The sequence below is a fragment of the Ursus americanus genome, chromosome 18, assembly GCF_024610735.1.
Source record: "Ursus americanus isolate L20-20 chromosome 18, mUrsAme1.1.p, whole genome shotgun sequence".
Lineage (NCBI taxonomy): Eukaryota > Metazoa > Chordata > Mammalia > Carnivora > Ursidae > Ursus > Ursus americanus.
Genome location: NC_142144.1, coordinates 26,086,188 through 26,099,789, shown reverse-complemented (window position 1 = coordinate 26,099,789; position 13,602 = coordinate 26,086,188). Strand labels below are relative to the sequence as shown.

The 13,602-nt window shown below is 39.6% G+C and overlaps 1 protein-coding gene across 2 annotated transcripts in view; it reads left to right on the top strand.

Annotated features, from left to right (window-relative positions):
• Positions 1–5,355: 5,355 nt before the first annotated feature.
• Positions 5,356–13,602, top strand: part of FKTN (fukutin) — a 73,927-nt gene continuing 65,680 nt past the window's right edge. Inside the window, exon 1 of one of the 2 annotated variants that reach the window (XM_045780382.2) lies at positions 5,356–5,399. The gene's annotated coding sequence lies outside the window, so the exon portion shown is untranslated. The other variant, XM_087869497.1, reaches the window with a different exon arrangement.

The window sequence follows — 13,602 nt, the reverse complement described above, 5'->3', positions numbered from 1 at the left end:
GTTCTTGTTGCATTTTTATCAGCTTTCATTAAATATCTACAATGTGCCATTGGGGATGAGAAGATAAAAAGCCCCAAAAGCTTATATTTTAGGGCAGTGCTGTTCAACAGAATTTTATGCAGTGATGGAAAGTTCTATTCGTGCTGTCCAACACAGTAGCCACTTACACACAGGCAGCTCTTCAGCACTGTAAATATGACCAGTTCAACTAAGAAACTAAAATCTTTATTGTAATTAATTTTAATGTAAAGAGCCACATCTTACTAATAGCTACTGTTTTGTACAGTGCAGCTATAAATGGAAGATGAAACATGCTATAACTATAAATATAAAGAACTTAGTTTTGTCTTTGGAGCTTGTCCCATCCTGGGTTATATTTTGGCAGCTTGTAGCTGAAAGAGTCAAAACCAGAATCTAAGCCTTTTTAAAATGTGTTTCCTAACTTGAAATCAGTTTAGGAGAAAAGAGAAAACCAATCAATGACTACATGAGACTGGAGCTCCTGTAACTAAGATCATTTTCACCAAAAGAAGAAGGAAGGGAGACTGGGTAGTCTTGAGTCATAAGGAGAGGAGCGTGACAAAGATACTGAGAAACCAGTACCCTCATATAGAAGATGGAGTGGAGAACAGTTTAGCAATGTTAAATACACATACCTTTGAAAAGTTAATTCCATTTCTAGGTATTTCTCTTACATACTCATAAATAAGTCAGTACTTATTGCAGCATTACAAGAGCAATATACAAGCAATCTCATTGTTAATTTAAGAAAAGAATAGGCTACCAGAATTCCAAAGTCTCCCCTTTTGTAAATTGCTGTACTAACAAGTTACCATTGTTATATACTTCTCTAGATATATTCTGCATGCCCTTTCCCCAATAAATGTTATGAATATGTAGATTATTATGGAAGTTGGTTTCCTCAATTAGAGTCCTTTCCATGAATACCAGTCCTGTCCGGGCGTCTGGGTGGCTCAGTAGGTTAAGCGTCTGCCTTCGGGTCAGGTCATGATCCAGGGGTCCTGGGATTGATCCCTGTGTTGGGTACCCTGCCCCACAGGAGCCTGCTTCTCCCTCTCCCACTGCCTGCCGCTCCGCCTGCTTGTGCTCTCTCTCTGTCAAATAAATAAAATCTTAAAAAAAAAAAAATACCAGTCCTGTGCCTGTCTGAATTTCTGTGGGATAAAAACTCAGGAAATTGAGTGTGCTCTACTTTTGTCCCAAGTGTTTCCCTTACTAAACCCTATTTTACATTTGCACTGCATGGTACTAGTAGTATGTTTATGCCTCTTTTGCATTAGGTCACCAGAATGATTAGAATGTGATGCTTCCAAGTAACCCTACACACCTGTTACAGAATATGCTACTAATGGAAGGGTATTCATGATATGAAATGGAAAAAGCAAGTCTAACAGTTTATATGGTATGACATCATGGGTTTGTGTGTGTACTTAGACTTGGGCAAGAGGGGTCCCTGCCCTGATCCTCATGCTGGCTGTGCCTCTCCACAGAATGAAAAATAGAAGGAACTAAGGGATTGCACTCACCTGTAAGTTCATGTTCCTCTACACACTATGCACCAGATAGCCAGAGCCCCAGAATTCCCTGCCTGACCAGCCCAAAGCTTGATTCTAGAACAATTGCAGGCCTCTCTCAAATCATCCTGAGGACAGACTGTGCTACAGGTGTATATACCTTTACACTTCAGGAGTGGCAGTTTGTGAATAGTGTGGATGGAGCTTGGATGTGCAGACTGGGATGTCCGCATGTATGCATACCAGGACTCTTGTGGTAAGCTGAAATTAGTAAAAGGAGACAGACTCAGGGCCTTGTGGGAAGAACAAACAGACCTAGTTCTCATGCTGCACTTTATTATGGAAGAATTTCGAATTTGATCCTAGATTTCTGTTCCTTGAGAAGAAGTATTTGCCAGGGTAGAAGGACATATATATTTATTTGATGGTTCTTAGACACTTAAAAATATGTCAGAGTTAGACTCCATTTGTACTCTTGCCCCAGGACCCACAATATTAGGGTGGGCCGGGATATGTGTGTAATCCCACATCTGAGTAATTTTTGAAAGATGGATCTTTGGGGCGCCTGGGTGGCTCAGTCAGTTAAATGTCCAACTCGATTTTGGCTCCAGGCATGAGCTCAGAGTCATGGGATTGAGCCCGAAGTCAGGCTCTGCATTCAGTGGGGGAGTCTGCTTGAGATTCATTCCTCTGCCCTTCCCCCTGCTCACGTGTGCTCCCTCTCTCTTTAAAATAAATCTCCCCCCCCCCAAGATGTTTCTTTGCCTATAATTGAGGCTGTTTTTACCTAGTCTTGTTCCGTTTGTCCGATTGGATTGGCTGACCAAGTTAAAGCATACTGACAGCTGGAGGCTTACAGCTGGGCTCCCCTCTGGTTTGCGGGAGAAGTACTGCTCCCAGCAGTGAGTTACGTGTTTACCTTCTGTTAGCTGTTTGTTCCCAAATCTGTTTATGCTAGTGGCAGTTGTTGTAATTACGTAATTTAAATATGACATAAACCAATGAAATATGAGTATGAAAAATTATGAGAATCGAGGGAAACTTTAAAGAGCTAAAAAAAAAAAAAGTCACTGACAAGGTAGTTGTGTCCAAGGTAATTGTAAATGATAAGGGAGGACTGCAAAACCAAAAACAACAAAATAGGGCTCTTTGAATTGATTCCTTCACCTGTTTCTGTAAGTTCTTGGTCCACTTTAAAAAAGTAGAAATAGTAGGGGATGCATTATGTCTGTGGTTTATATAGGAGAAACAGAAGCCCCAATCAGTTGATTTGTATTTTAAAAGATCTTCACTCAAGGGGTGCCTGGGTAGCGCAGTCGTTAGGCGGCTGCCTTCAGCTCAGGGCGTGATCCTGGCGTTCCAGGATCGAGTCCCACATTGGGCTCCTCCGCTGGGAGCCTGCTTCTTCCTCTCCCACTCCCCCTGCTTGTGTTCCCTCTCTCGCTGGCTGTCTCTCTCTGTCAAAATAAATAAATAAAATCTTTAAAAAAAATAAATAAAAGATCTTCACTCAAAAGATCGGCCAGTGTAATCATCTGCTTTAATTGCTGTTTTTTTTTTTTTTAGGTGTACATGGAACAAGACTTGTTATGCATTTGAAAAGTATCCTAAGAACCTGATAATTTTCCTCTTATTAATTTTTATTATGACAATTTTCAAATATACAGAGAAGTAGAGGCTATTGTTGATATGATTTATCAGTTAATATTTTGCCATGTTTGTATCATCTTTTTTAAAGTTTTTAAAAATTTCACCTGTAAGCATTGCAATATGCATCAATGATGACTTATTTTTTTATTCTTTTAAACACAGCCACATTCCATTAACATTCTTAGCAAAAATACACTTCCTTACTATCATCTAATGGCGCAGTTCATATTAAAATTTTGTCTCAAAATTTATTTATTTTTAATTTTTTTTTAGAGAGCGAGAGCGTGAGAGTAAGCTTGTAGGCGGGGCGGGGGGAGAATCTCAAGCAGACTACACACTGAGCATGGAACCTGATGAGGGGCTCAATCCCACGACCCTGAGATCATGACCTAAGCCTTAATCAAGAGTCAGACACTCCACCAACTGAGCTACCCAGGCACCCCTCAAAATGTCTTTTTTATGGTTGCTTTCTTCAAATCAGGATCCAGACAAGGTCTACACACTGCCTTTGGTTATAGGTCTCCTTAAGTCTCTGATTTGGTAGTACTTACCTCCCTCCTTCCTTTTTAAATTCCATTGATAAAGAGACTGAGGCATTTATCTTGTAGAATATCGCACATATCTGAATTTAGCTGATTGCTTTTCTATACCCAGGTTCAGTTTTTAGGCAAGAATCCTTCACAGGTGGTGGTGGTGTGTACTTTCTGTTGCATTACATCATGAAATACACAATGTCTTGTCCCAGGATCAGTCATAATAATGATCAGTGGGGTGGGTTCAGGTGGTGCCAGTCTAATCCACCTATAATAATTTCCCCCATAAAAAATTACAAATTTTTTAAAAGTCTCCCATCAACATTTCACGTTAATGTTAACACCTATTGATGAATGTTGTACCTTGTATTATTTCATCAGGAGTAGAAAAATGGTGGTGGTTCTATCATTCTTTTATTAGCTAGAATTCTCATTAGCATGTTGGCTGCATTGAAATGCAGTTCATGCAAGAAAGGATAAATGCTTGATGTTTTTTCCCTTCAAGTTTTACAATAGTGATTTGATGCCCTGGCAACCTTCAATCATGACTAGTGTGTTTCATTTAAGGAATTACTATGAAGTCAAGAATTTTTATGTATTTGTAGTGTTTCAATCAGTAAGTTATTCATTTTCATGCTCAAATTTTCCCATATTAGGTGCGTCAAGCTAGCACTTGTGTCCAGCGATCCCTTTAATCTTTGAAAACTTCCTTCCTTTGGGTGTTATCTTTTTTGATTAATCTACCAACTACTAGTTCTAAGTCTATAGAACTAGTTCTAAGTAATAAAAGGACTTCTAAAAGTAAGCTTGTATGCACACAGAAAATTTCTAGAAGGAAACAAACTTATAACAGGAAACGAGAAATACTTTTCATTATATACTGTTCCAAAAAATAAAGTTTAGAAAACTCAAATATACAAAAGCAGTATTTTTAGGATTTACTATGGACTGATAATAATTTTTGTAGAAACTTAAAATTACAGTATTTAGTGCTTTATAGTTTTCAAAATTCACGTCAAAATTGATACATATTTGATCCTTAACAAACTTTTGGATTACACTGTGAACTAAAAAAGCCAGGGCCAGAACTGTATGCCTGTATATTTCCAGACGTAAACCGGAGTGTAACGGTCCTCTGGAGCTTGGATGTCATGCACCTCAACCTCACGAGCAATATTAAATGCAGCTGCTATTTCGCACTACATCCCGCATCTCGTCCGATGGTTCCCTAACCAGAATTCCGGGAGTTATTCTGAATCCCTCTGCGTAGCACACACACTAAAAAACTACCTGAAATTCACATTTTTAACTGGCATCCTATATTTTATCTGGCAAATTCACACTCTTTAAAAAACACAGCTCAGCTGGTGCCTCTCCAATTCTTGCTCCACTTCCTAAAATCTCATGTCGCCTCAGTGCGCTACAGCAGGTGTTACGTAGGCAAGTGATGAAAGGGCTTTGGCTACGTGGCCTGATATCAAAAGCTAGGAAATCGTGAGGTATCAGTAAACTTCGGACAGTGAAGAAGTGGCAGGAACCGAGGACATGCAGAGGTCCGCAGCAGTACAACGCGATCGTCTCCGACAGCCACCAGAATAGCCACGGCTCTGCACTTGACGGCACCTTTTGCAGCAGATGTTGTGAATGCCGTAAAGCGGGGTTGCTGCCGCTGTTGGGTGAGGTAAGGTGTAGAAGACGCCGCTTGGTCGCGGGGGAGGGGAGGGTGCCTTCAGACAGGTATCGCGGGTGGCTCGAGTGCCCTCACCGGGCATCCCCCAGCATTCTGGGCACCTACTTCCCCCGCCCCCCAGCGGCCGAGGCGGGCCACAGGCTGAGCGCGCTCCGGGAGGAGGGAGGCACTCAGTGAGTCAGTTCACCACTAGGGCAGTCCTTCCCACGCTCCTGGGCGCGTCAGCAAGTAAAATCCGCATCCTGAGACAGGTTTAGTTTTGGAGGGTGATCGAGACCCTCGTAGGACTTTGCTTGGGGTAGTGACGTTTGAGCAGGGTCGTGAGAGCTATCGCAGGATTCGGGAGAGGACAGGCACTGGGGGTTGGGGGCGGAGAGCGCTGCAGGTTGTGGGACCAATGTGTGTAAGAGTGCAGAAGCATGAAAGGTTTGGGCAGCACCGCGTGCATATTAGGATAATGGCTGGAGAAATGGGTGCAGGGAAGGGAAGGCTAGGAATGTGGCTGCAGCTGACGTTGGGTCTCAACCGGGAGGGATCTTGATGCTCTGTGAGTGTGGGGTTCTTCCACGGGCTGTGGGGAGCTACAACAGTTTTATAGAGAGGGATAATTTAATTAACCATCTCTCATTCTGATGCTTTCCCCGTGGGTTCAACTTTTAGTTTATTTGGAGGCATATTTACTGAAGCAACCCCTTTTTGTGCTTCATAATGGATGGACGCTGCTAGCTATGCTAAAGTTTCTTATGGCTTTGATGTCTGCCTTTTGTTTGCACTGACAGTTGGGGGATGTCGGGAAAGACTGGATATGTGTAGAGGTGGTTGTGAATAGGAGTGAGGAGAACTGAGTTCAGAATTCATCACCATCAATTTTTCAGGTAACATGAGGCAAGTCACTTCTCTCAGGGCTTTGGTTTTCTCAGATATAAAAAGAGGACCTATCCGATGTCAAGTTCTTTCTACTTTTGAAGATAGCAGGTTTCCAAAGAATAAAGGTCAGCTTATGAACAGCTATCAAAATGAGCGTTGGAGCAGTGCATTAAGAATTGGGAAAAGAGGGAGGCCTAGTGGAAAGGGCTGGGATACTCTGGGAATGGGTAGGGTTTGAATCATCTCTGTTGAGCATCTTGGATAAAGATAGAAAAGGCAGGAAGAGGCATTCATATTAAATTAAATTATTTAAAAGGGTGTGAGGGTTAGAGGGGGAGGGAAACAGAATCTGAAGCAGACTCTGCACTGAGGTGGAGTCTGTGGAGGGGCTTGGGGCTTGATCTCAGGACCTGAGATCATGACCTGAGCCCAAACCAAGAGTGGGACATTTAACTGACCGAGACACCCAGGTGCCCTGAGGCATTTGTATTTTAGAGTCTGTTTGTGGCAGTAGGTTTCAAGGGCATAGAGGACCTGGGAAGGATGGTACTGGGTATCCAAGGAACTCCAAGTGGAAAGAAAGTGCAGTGTGTTTGAAAAGGAAGAAAAGGAATAAGAGAAATGCCAGCAATATACAGGACTTAATTTCTTGGATCTAGGTGATTGATATTTAGAACCTGGGTTTTGAAAAAGTGAATTTAAGTGCTTTGGACAAAAATGAGCGTTTTATCAGAATTCCAGCATGCAATAATGTATTGGCAGTACGGTGATTCAGACTGTAGCTGTGGATGTTGCCAATAAGTAGCCTCTTGGACTGTCATTTAATTCTTCTAGAACTTATTCTCTGTAAATTGATATTGTTGGACAAGGTGGTCTCTCTCTCCTAAAACGTGTAAAACATGAGTCTTAAGAATGGAGAGCAACCTTCTGAAATGGGGGAGGGGATAGTTGATGAAGAGTAAAATTGTTAATTTTGAACATACTGAATTTGAGGTGTTGGAAATAGAGTTGGAAATATAGGCAGATGGAGTTCATAGCCTGGAACTTAAATAGTAAGTTTTCTCTCAGAGGTGGTTGTTAAAAATCTTGAAATAAGTTTGTTTTGAGGGATAGATTCTAGAGTAACTAGAGGATGTGTCCATGGATGGGAGGCTAGAAAAATGACTGAAGGAGACGAATGGCTCTCAGAGCAATGAACAAGGGACTCGTTTTAAAAAAGATTACGTGTAGTCATAGTAGATTGTTGAGGCCAACATTGTTATTAAAATACTGTAACAGCATTTGCAGCCAATATTAAGCACCCATTTCTAGGAACTCTGGCAGAAAACAACTCAAATGAATATAATCTCCAGTGTCTTTCTAATTGTCTACTCAAAAATAATATCATTTATATATTTATTTATTCAACAAATATTTATGTGTGTCAGGCACTGCTGGGTGCTATTATTCCTGCACGTAGGGGAACAAGTAGATGTTGTTCCTATTATTCCTGCACGTAGGGGCCTTAACTTCTAGGTCAGTGCTTTTCAAATTTTAACATACATAGAAATCACCTGAGGGTCTTGTTAAAATGTAGATTCTAAATCAGTAGGTCTGTAGTAGGACCTCTATGTTTGTATTTTTGACAGACTCCAACATGCTGCTGATGTTGCTGGTTTGAGGACTGTGCTTTTAAGTAGCAAAGATCTAGATCCTGTCTAGCAATTGTAGCAGTTATTAAACCACTACTACTACCCATCATCTGTTTTTATTAATAATTTCATTGCCTTTATGAAAATAATGTATGATAATTATAACAATATTGGGACAGTATAGAAAAGCATAAAGAATGATGTAAAATATCACCCATTTCCCCCACCTAGACATTATTGATATTTTGGTGAATATCCATCCAGATCGTATATGTGTGCATATGTTCACACTTTATATATTGTCTTAAGTACTTGATACATTTTGAGCCCTGTGTTTGAGTCTTATTAGCTATATAATTTTACTAAGCTCAGTACCCACACATTAACCAAGCAGTTAAGTACTTGCATTCTTGAGGGGAAGACTCTACTCACTTAATTTAACACCATTCTGTTACTCAAAAAATGGGAAGGTATTAACATAATTAAAGCTTATAACATGTGCGAGCTGTAGTAAATGAGTACTTGTTAATTGTCTCAGAATGAAAGAAGCCTTTTAAAAGTTTTGTTAAAAACTTTTTTTATATTTGAAAATCAATTGATGTTCACATAGGATAAACAGAAAAAAATACCTTCACTCCACCCAACCCAAACACAACCACTCTTCTTACCCTGCAGTGTATGCTAACTAAGGTAGCTCTTAAATGACCTCAAGAAATAGATTATGTAAATAATGGTTGGGTCAAAAGAAATCCGTGGTTCCTCAAGTTTCTGCGGCCTTTGAAATAACCATAATCTTTTGTTTATGCCCTTACAGTCTTGTGACAGGGAACTGCTAGCAGCTCGCCCAGTGTCTAGTACATAGGGCTCAGCAATATTTGTGAAGTTAATGGAAGAATGAATGAACGAGGTAGCAAACCAAACTGACCTGTGTGACATAAACTCTGGCTTTCACTCTTCATCTGTACTTGCTTGCATTCACCACTCATCTCACATTCTTTTGTACTCTTCTGGCCACACAGAACTCTTCTCTTCTGTAAAAAGTTGCTCTTTAAATCTATGTTTGTGCTTAAATTCTACTGTGGAAGAATTTGAAAGGCAGAATACTGTGGGATAAACATGAATGATAGCCTTCTGTCTCTAGGAACTGTAATTTAAGACTGACTGCAAAAATAGTACAGATATACAGTGGTGTGGGAATATAAGAGAGGGGGACTTTAATTGTCTGAGAGCAGAGGGAATTATTTGTAGACCTTTAAGATGACTGTTATTAATTATTGCTAGCATTACTGTATACTCTGACATTCTAGGTGCTATTCAGTGCTTTACATGAATTAATTTGTTCAATCCTCAGAACAGCCTTTTGAGTCAAGTGCAATTTATAGATCCACTCTAAAGATGGGGGCGCAAAGACATAAGTAACCTGCCCAAAGTCCTACAGGTTGCAAGTGGCAGAGCAGGATTTGAAGACCGCAGTCTGTCTTTGGAGCTTATACTCTTTAACTACTCAGTAGGCAGTGAGGGGGCAGAGAGGTGGGAAGAGAAAGCCTTGTAGATAGAAGGAATAGCATAGGCGAAGGCGCCTAGGTGAGATGGTACTGTCTCAGCGGATTCATACAAAAGAATAGTACAAAATCAGCCATCGAAGGTCTTAAAGCAGAGGAAGTGACACAAAGAGGTACATTAGAAATAATTTGACTTTGATCCCTAAGATGGGTATTTTGAGGAAAGCCTGGTAGTAGGATATTCAGGTAGGAGGCTTTATATCTAGACAGAGGTAATACGGCCTTTAAAATAGGCTAACTGTATGCAGATGGAAAAGAAATGACAGCTTTTAGAGGCACTGAGAAGGATACACAGTTTGTTGACTCATTAGATATAGAGTTAGAACAGCAAAAAAATATTTTGTTTTGAACATAAGTAATTGAGAATATAGGGATACTACTAACAGAAGAGATAGTCAAGTCATGGGAGAAATCTGGTGTGAAGGCGGACAGTGATTCATTTTAGGTGCTAGTAGAGTGTTCAAGAAGACATATTCAGCAGTCAGCTGGAATATTTATAAGTTGTACTTAGCCAGTAGATTATGGGAACTATCCCTAATAAAATGATTAAGAGCAAGAGAATGTAAAGAGAACTTCCATCTGAATTTTATAGCCAGCAGAGAATCGTAGGCATATTAGACAACGCCACTTCCTTCACCTTTTTACTTTGCCCTTGTAATATCAATCCCCTCCTATTTTCACTTCCTTTCTTAGCTAGACTTTCTTATCTAGGTTTATCATTTCAGACACTCTTTGCAGAACCTTACCATTCCCTAGTCATTTAGAAGGGAGTCACTATATATTTATATATCCGGAGCATCAGATAGACCAGTTTTGTTTTGTTTTGTTTTGTTTTGTTTTTTATACCAGGTGTCAGCATGTTGAGTAGAGGTTATATTGCAAAGAGTTAAGAAGTAAATGAGTGGTAAGCAGATAAAGAGAATTCTTCACCCCGTGCAGCCTAACCTTAGCTCCCACCCTACTGATAGCTCTCAAGAAGTTGGCCGTGAGGGGCGCCTGGGTGGCTCAGTCATTAAGTGTCTGCCTTTAGCTCAGGGCGTGATCCCAGCGTTCTGGGATCGAGCCCCACATCAGGCTCCTTTGCTGGGAGCCCGCTTCTTCCTCTCCCACTCCCCCTGCTTGTGTTCCCTCTCTCGCTGGCTGTCTCTCTCTCTGTCAAATAAACAAATAAAATCTTTAAAAAAAAAAAAAAGAAGAAGAAGAAGTTAGCCGTGAAAGAAAAGGAAATGAACAACATGAAAGACCAGCAGTATTTAGGGAAAATGGGTAGCATCTATTGCTACTGGGCCTTTTTTTTGATTATAGCAGCTGGAAATGTTGATTTTTTTCATGTCTTAACCTTGAATACATTTGCAGAAGCATTTTCTCTTTGTGCTTTCTAAAACGCTGCCTCATCTCTGTAATCGTGCCTTTGCCTAATTACACGACCCTCTTTGTAGGTTAGCCTCCTGTTTTACTTTGTAGTGCAAGCCATATTTGAATCTCAGTTCTGTCTGATTCATACCACCCATGTCTCCCTCTCCTTTCTCTCATGTCCCTGAATAAGTTGGGACCTAGCAGCATTGAGGGGAACAGGCTAGCACACATCATCTATTAACCTAAATTAGGTGTCAGGGCTGACATTTCTTGTCGGAGGGCCTCTGATGTCAAGAGAGATGATCCAGTAAGGCAGGAGTAGGGAAAAATGGAATAAAAAAGTCAGGCAGTTAGACGTTCTTTCAGACAGATCCTTACCCAGATGATTCTCAAAGGAGTGGTGGTGGTCATAGGATGTCAGTTAGGCAGGTGTCAAAGTCTTTCATTGCTATTACCTGCAAAGATCAAGTAATGTAAAACAGGCAAACGGGAAGCCGAAAGAACATGAAATGCTGCTCTTTGCTGTAGAGAGAGCCTGAGCACTTGTCTTGAACTTCCCATCCTGTACATTTTCCCTTCACATTTGTGTATGGCTTTGATCTACCACCAGTTTTTTTCAAACTTTCTCATGTCTTGACACATAGTGAAATTGATAATAAAGGATATAAGAATGTGTTCATTCTTGGCTGGAGGTGACCAGTCTTAGGCTCTGGCTACCCCAGGCCCAAAGACTGAGAGGATTGATAGCTCTGACACACATAACCCATTAAAGATTCAGTTGAGAAGCAGATCTACCCAATCCTTTCTTCATTGCCAATTCTTAGTTTATGGCACTGGTGATGGCAGGCCATCTGAGACACATTCTGTGCTATAATATACCATACTTATTTTAATCTCATATTTGCATTAGAACTTGAAGATACTTGAATTACTTAAACCTCCTAACTCCCCTTAGTGTCTGCATTATATATTTTTCTGAAAACATTTGGTGTCTTTTTTTCCTTTATTTCCCCCTCATTTTAATTTATTATCTCTGCAATACTCATTTTCATTAGACATGATATACTGTCTTCTTTAGGAAGCTTTCCCTAAGTATAAGTAAAAAAATACATTACCTATCCTCCCCAGAACTTTTATTATGATAGGTAAGATGTCACATATAAAAAGAAACGTATACACAAAGAATATTTTTATTTTGCTTCTATGCCATATTTCTCCATATGTTATTTTTAAATGTTTCTTGTTCAGGAGTTGGAACAAAGTATGGGCTTTAAATTCTAAAAACAAAAATCACTCTTCATATTTCATATTTTGCTTTAACATAAAAGTTCCTGCAGGACAGAGAACATTTTAAAATAGAAACTTTAAAAAATAATTTTGTGTACTCTTGAGCATTGTGCAATGTACTTGAGTATACTTAGCATACATTTTATTTCTTTATGTTAATTCAGCCAGTTGTAGGCTGGTAGGGGGCATGATTCATATCTATTAATAAGTATAATTCAAAACGGAAGGTAGTAAAAGCCTCTCCTTGTGCTCTCATAGTAACTTGTGTCTACTCGTTCATAGCAGTTACACTGTTTACATTGCCTCCATATTTGCCTCTGATAGAGTCTATCACAAGCTAGATGTGGGGGTGATAAGGAATGGGGTCTGTACATTTTGCTAAAAACTTCCCATGCTATTCTTTAGGTACATCACACCTTCCATCACCATTAACATCACCATTCTTCTTTTGAAAACTTCTACTCATCTCTAAATTCTTAGAAAATAGGAAACTGTATCTTATGTATCATTTTATCTCCAGTGCTTAGCTTTTTGTGGCATCTGTGCTTGTACAGTAGGCAGTAAATGTTCCCAGCAGGAAGGTAAAACTAGGAGTTTAGAGATAGGAGAGATTAATTTTGACTCGGAAGAGCACAAAAGACTGTATACGAGGGTTACTTGAGAGGAGTTATGAAAAGAGGTGTAGCTAGTTTTATGGAAATGGATGAGGGCATTTCACACAAGAGGGAGTGAGCAAAAGCAGAGGCAGGAAAGTGTGATATGTATTCCAGGAATTCTTAGGCAAAAATTTCAGTTTGTGACATGGGAGAACCCTGCAGAATTTGCTTGTGTTCAGTCTGATTATGAATACTCTTCTGTGGAATTGGAACTTTGTTTGTAGGTGGTAGAAAGTCATGGAAAAATTTTTATTGTGGCATGACTTGATTCATCTCTCAGCAACTTGGTACGTCTGTTGCTGTGTAGGTGAGATTATGGGTAGGTAGAAAGTGGAGACTGGGGCTTTAGTTAAAATTAGGATATTAGGTACAATTAGAGTCTAAATTAGAATGACAGTGAAGAAAGAAGCAGGAGTTGATGCCAGAGATATTTTAGAGTAAAATCAATAAGCCTTGGCCTCTCTTTTTTTAAGTATCACATTTTTTCACTTTAAAGTGGTAACTACATTCCTAATAAACAGACCGTGCTAGCAAAAAAGGAATGTTTTGAGAGGTGAATACTCCTCCTTTGCAATTGAATTGCCTTGGCATTTATAGAAAATAATGAAATAACATTAATTGGATATCATCTTGATAATAACAGTAGAGTTAAGTGATTGATGATACGTGTTAGAGGTTTATTTTATGTTAAGAATTCATTGTAGATTAGAGACATGTCCAAAAAGAGAACAAGACAATAATTTGAACCTTATGTTTCTGTAGTAGTGTATATAGGTCTTTTATGCTATTTATTTATTTATTTATTTATTTGTTTATTTATTTTTTAAAGATTTTA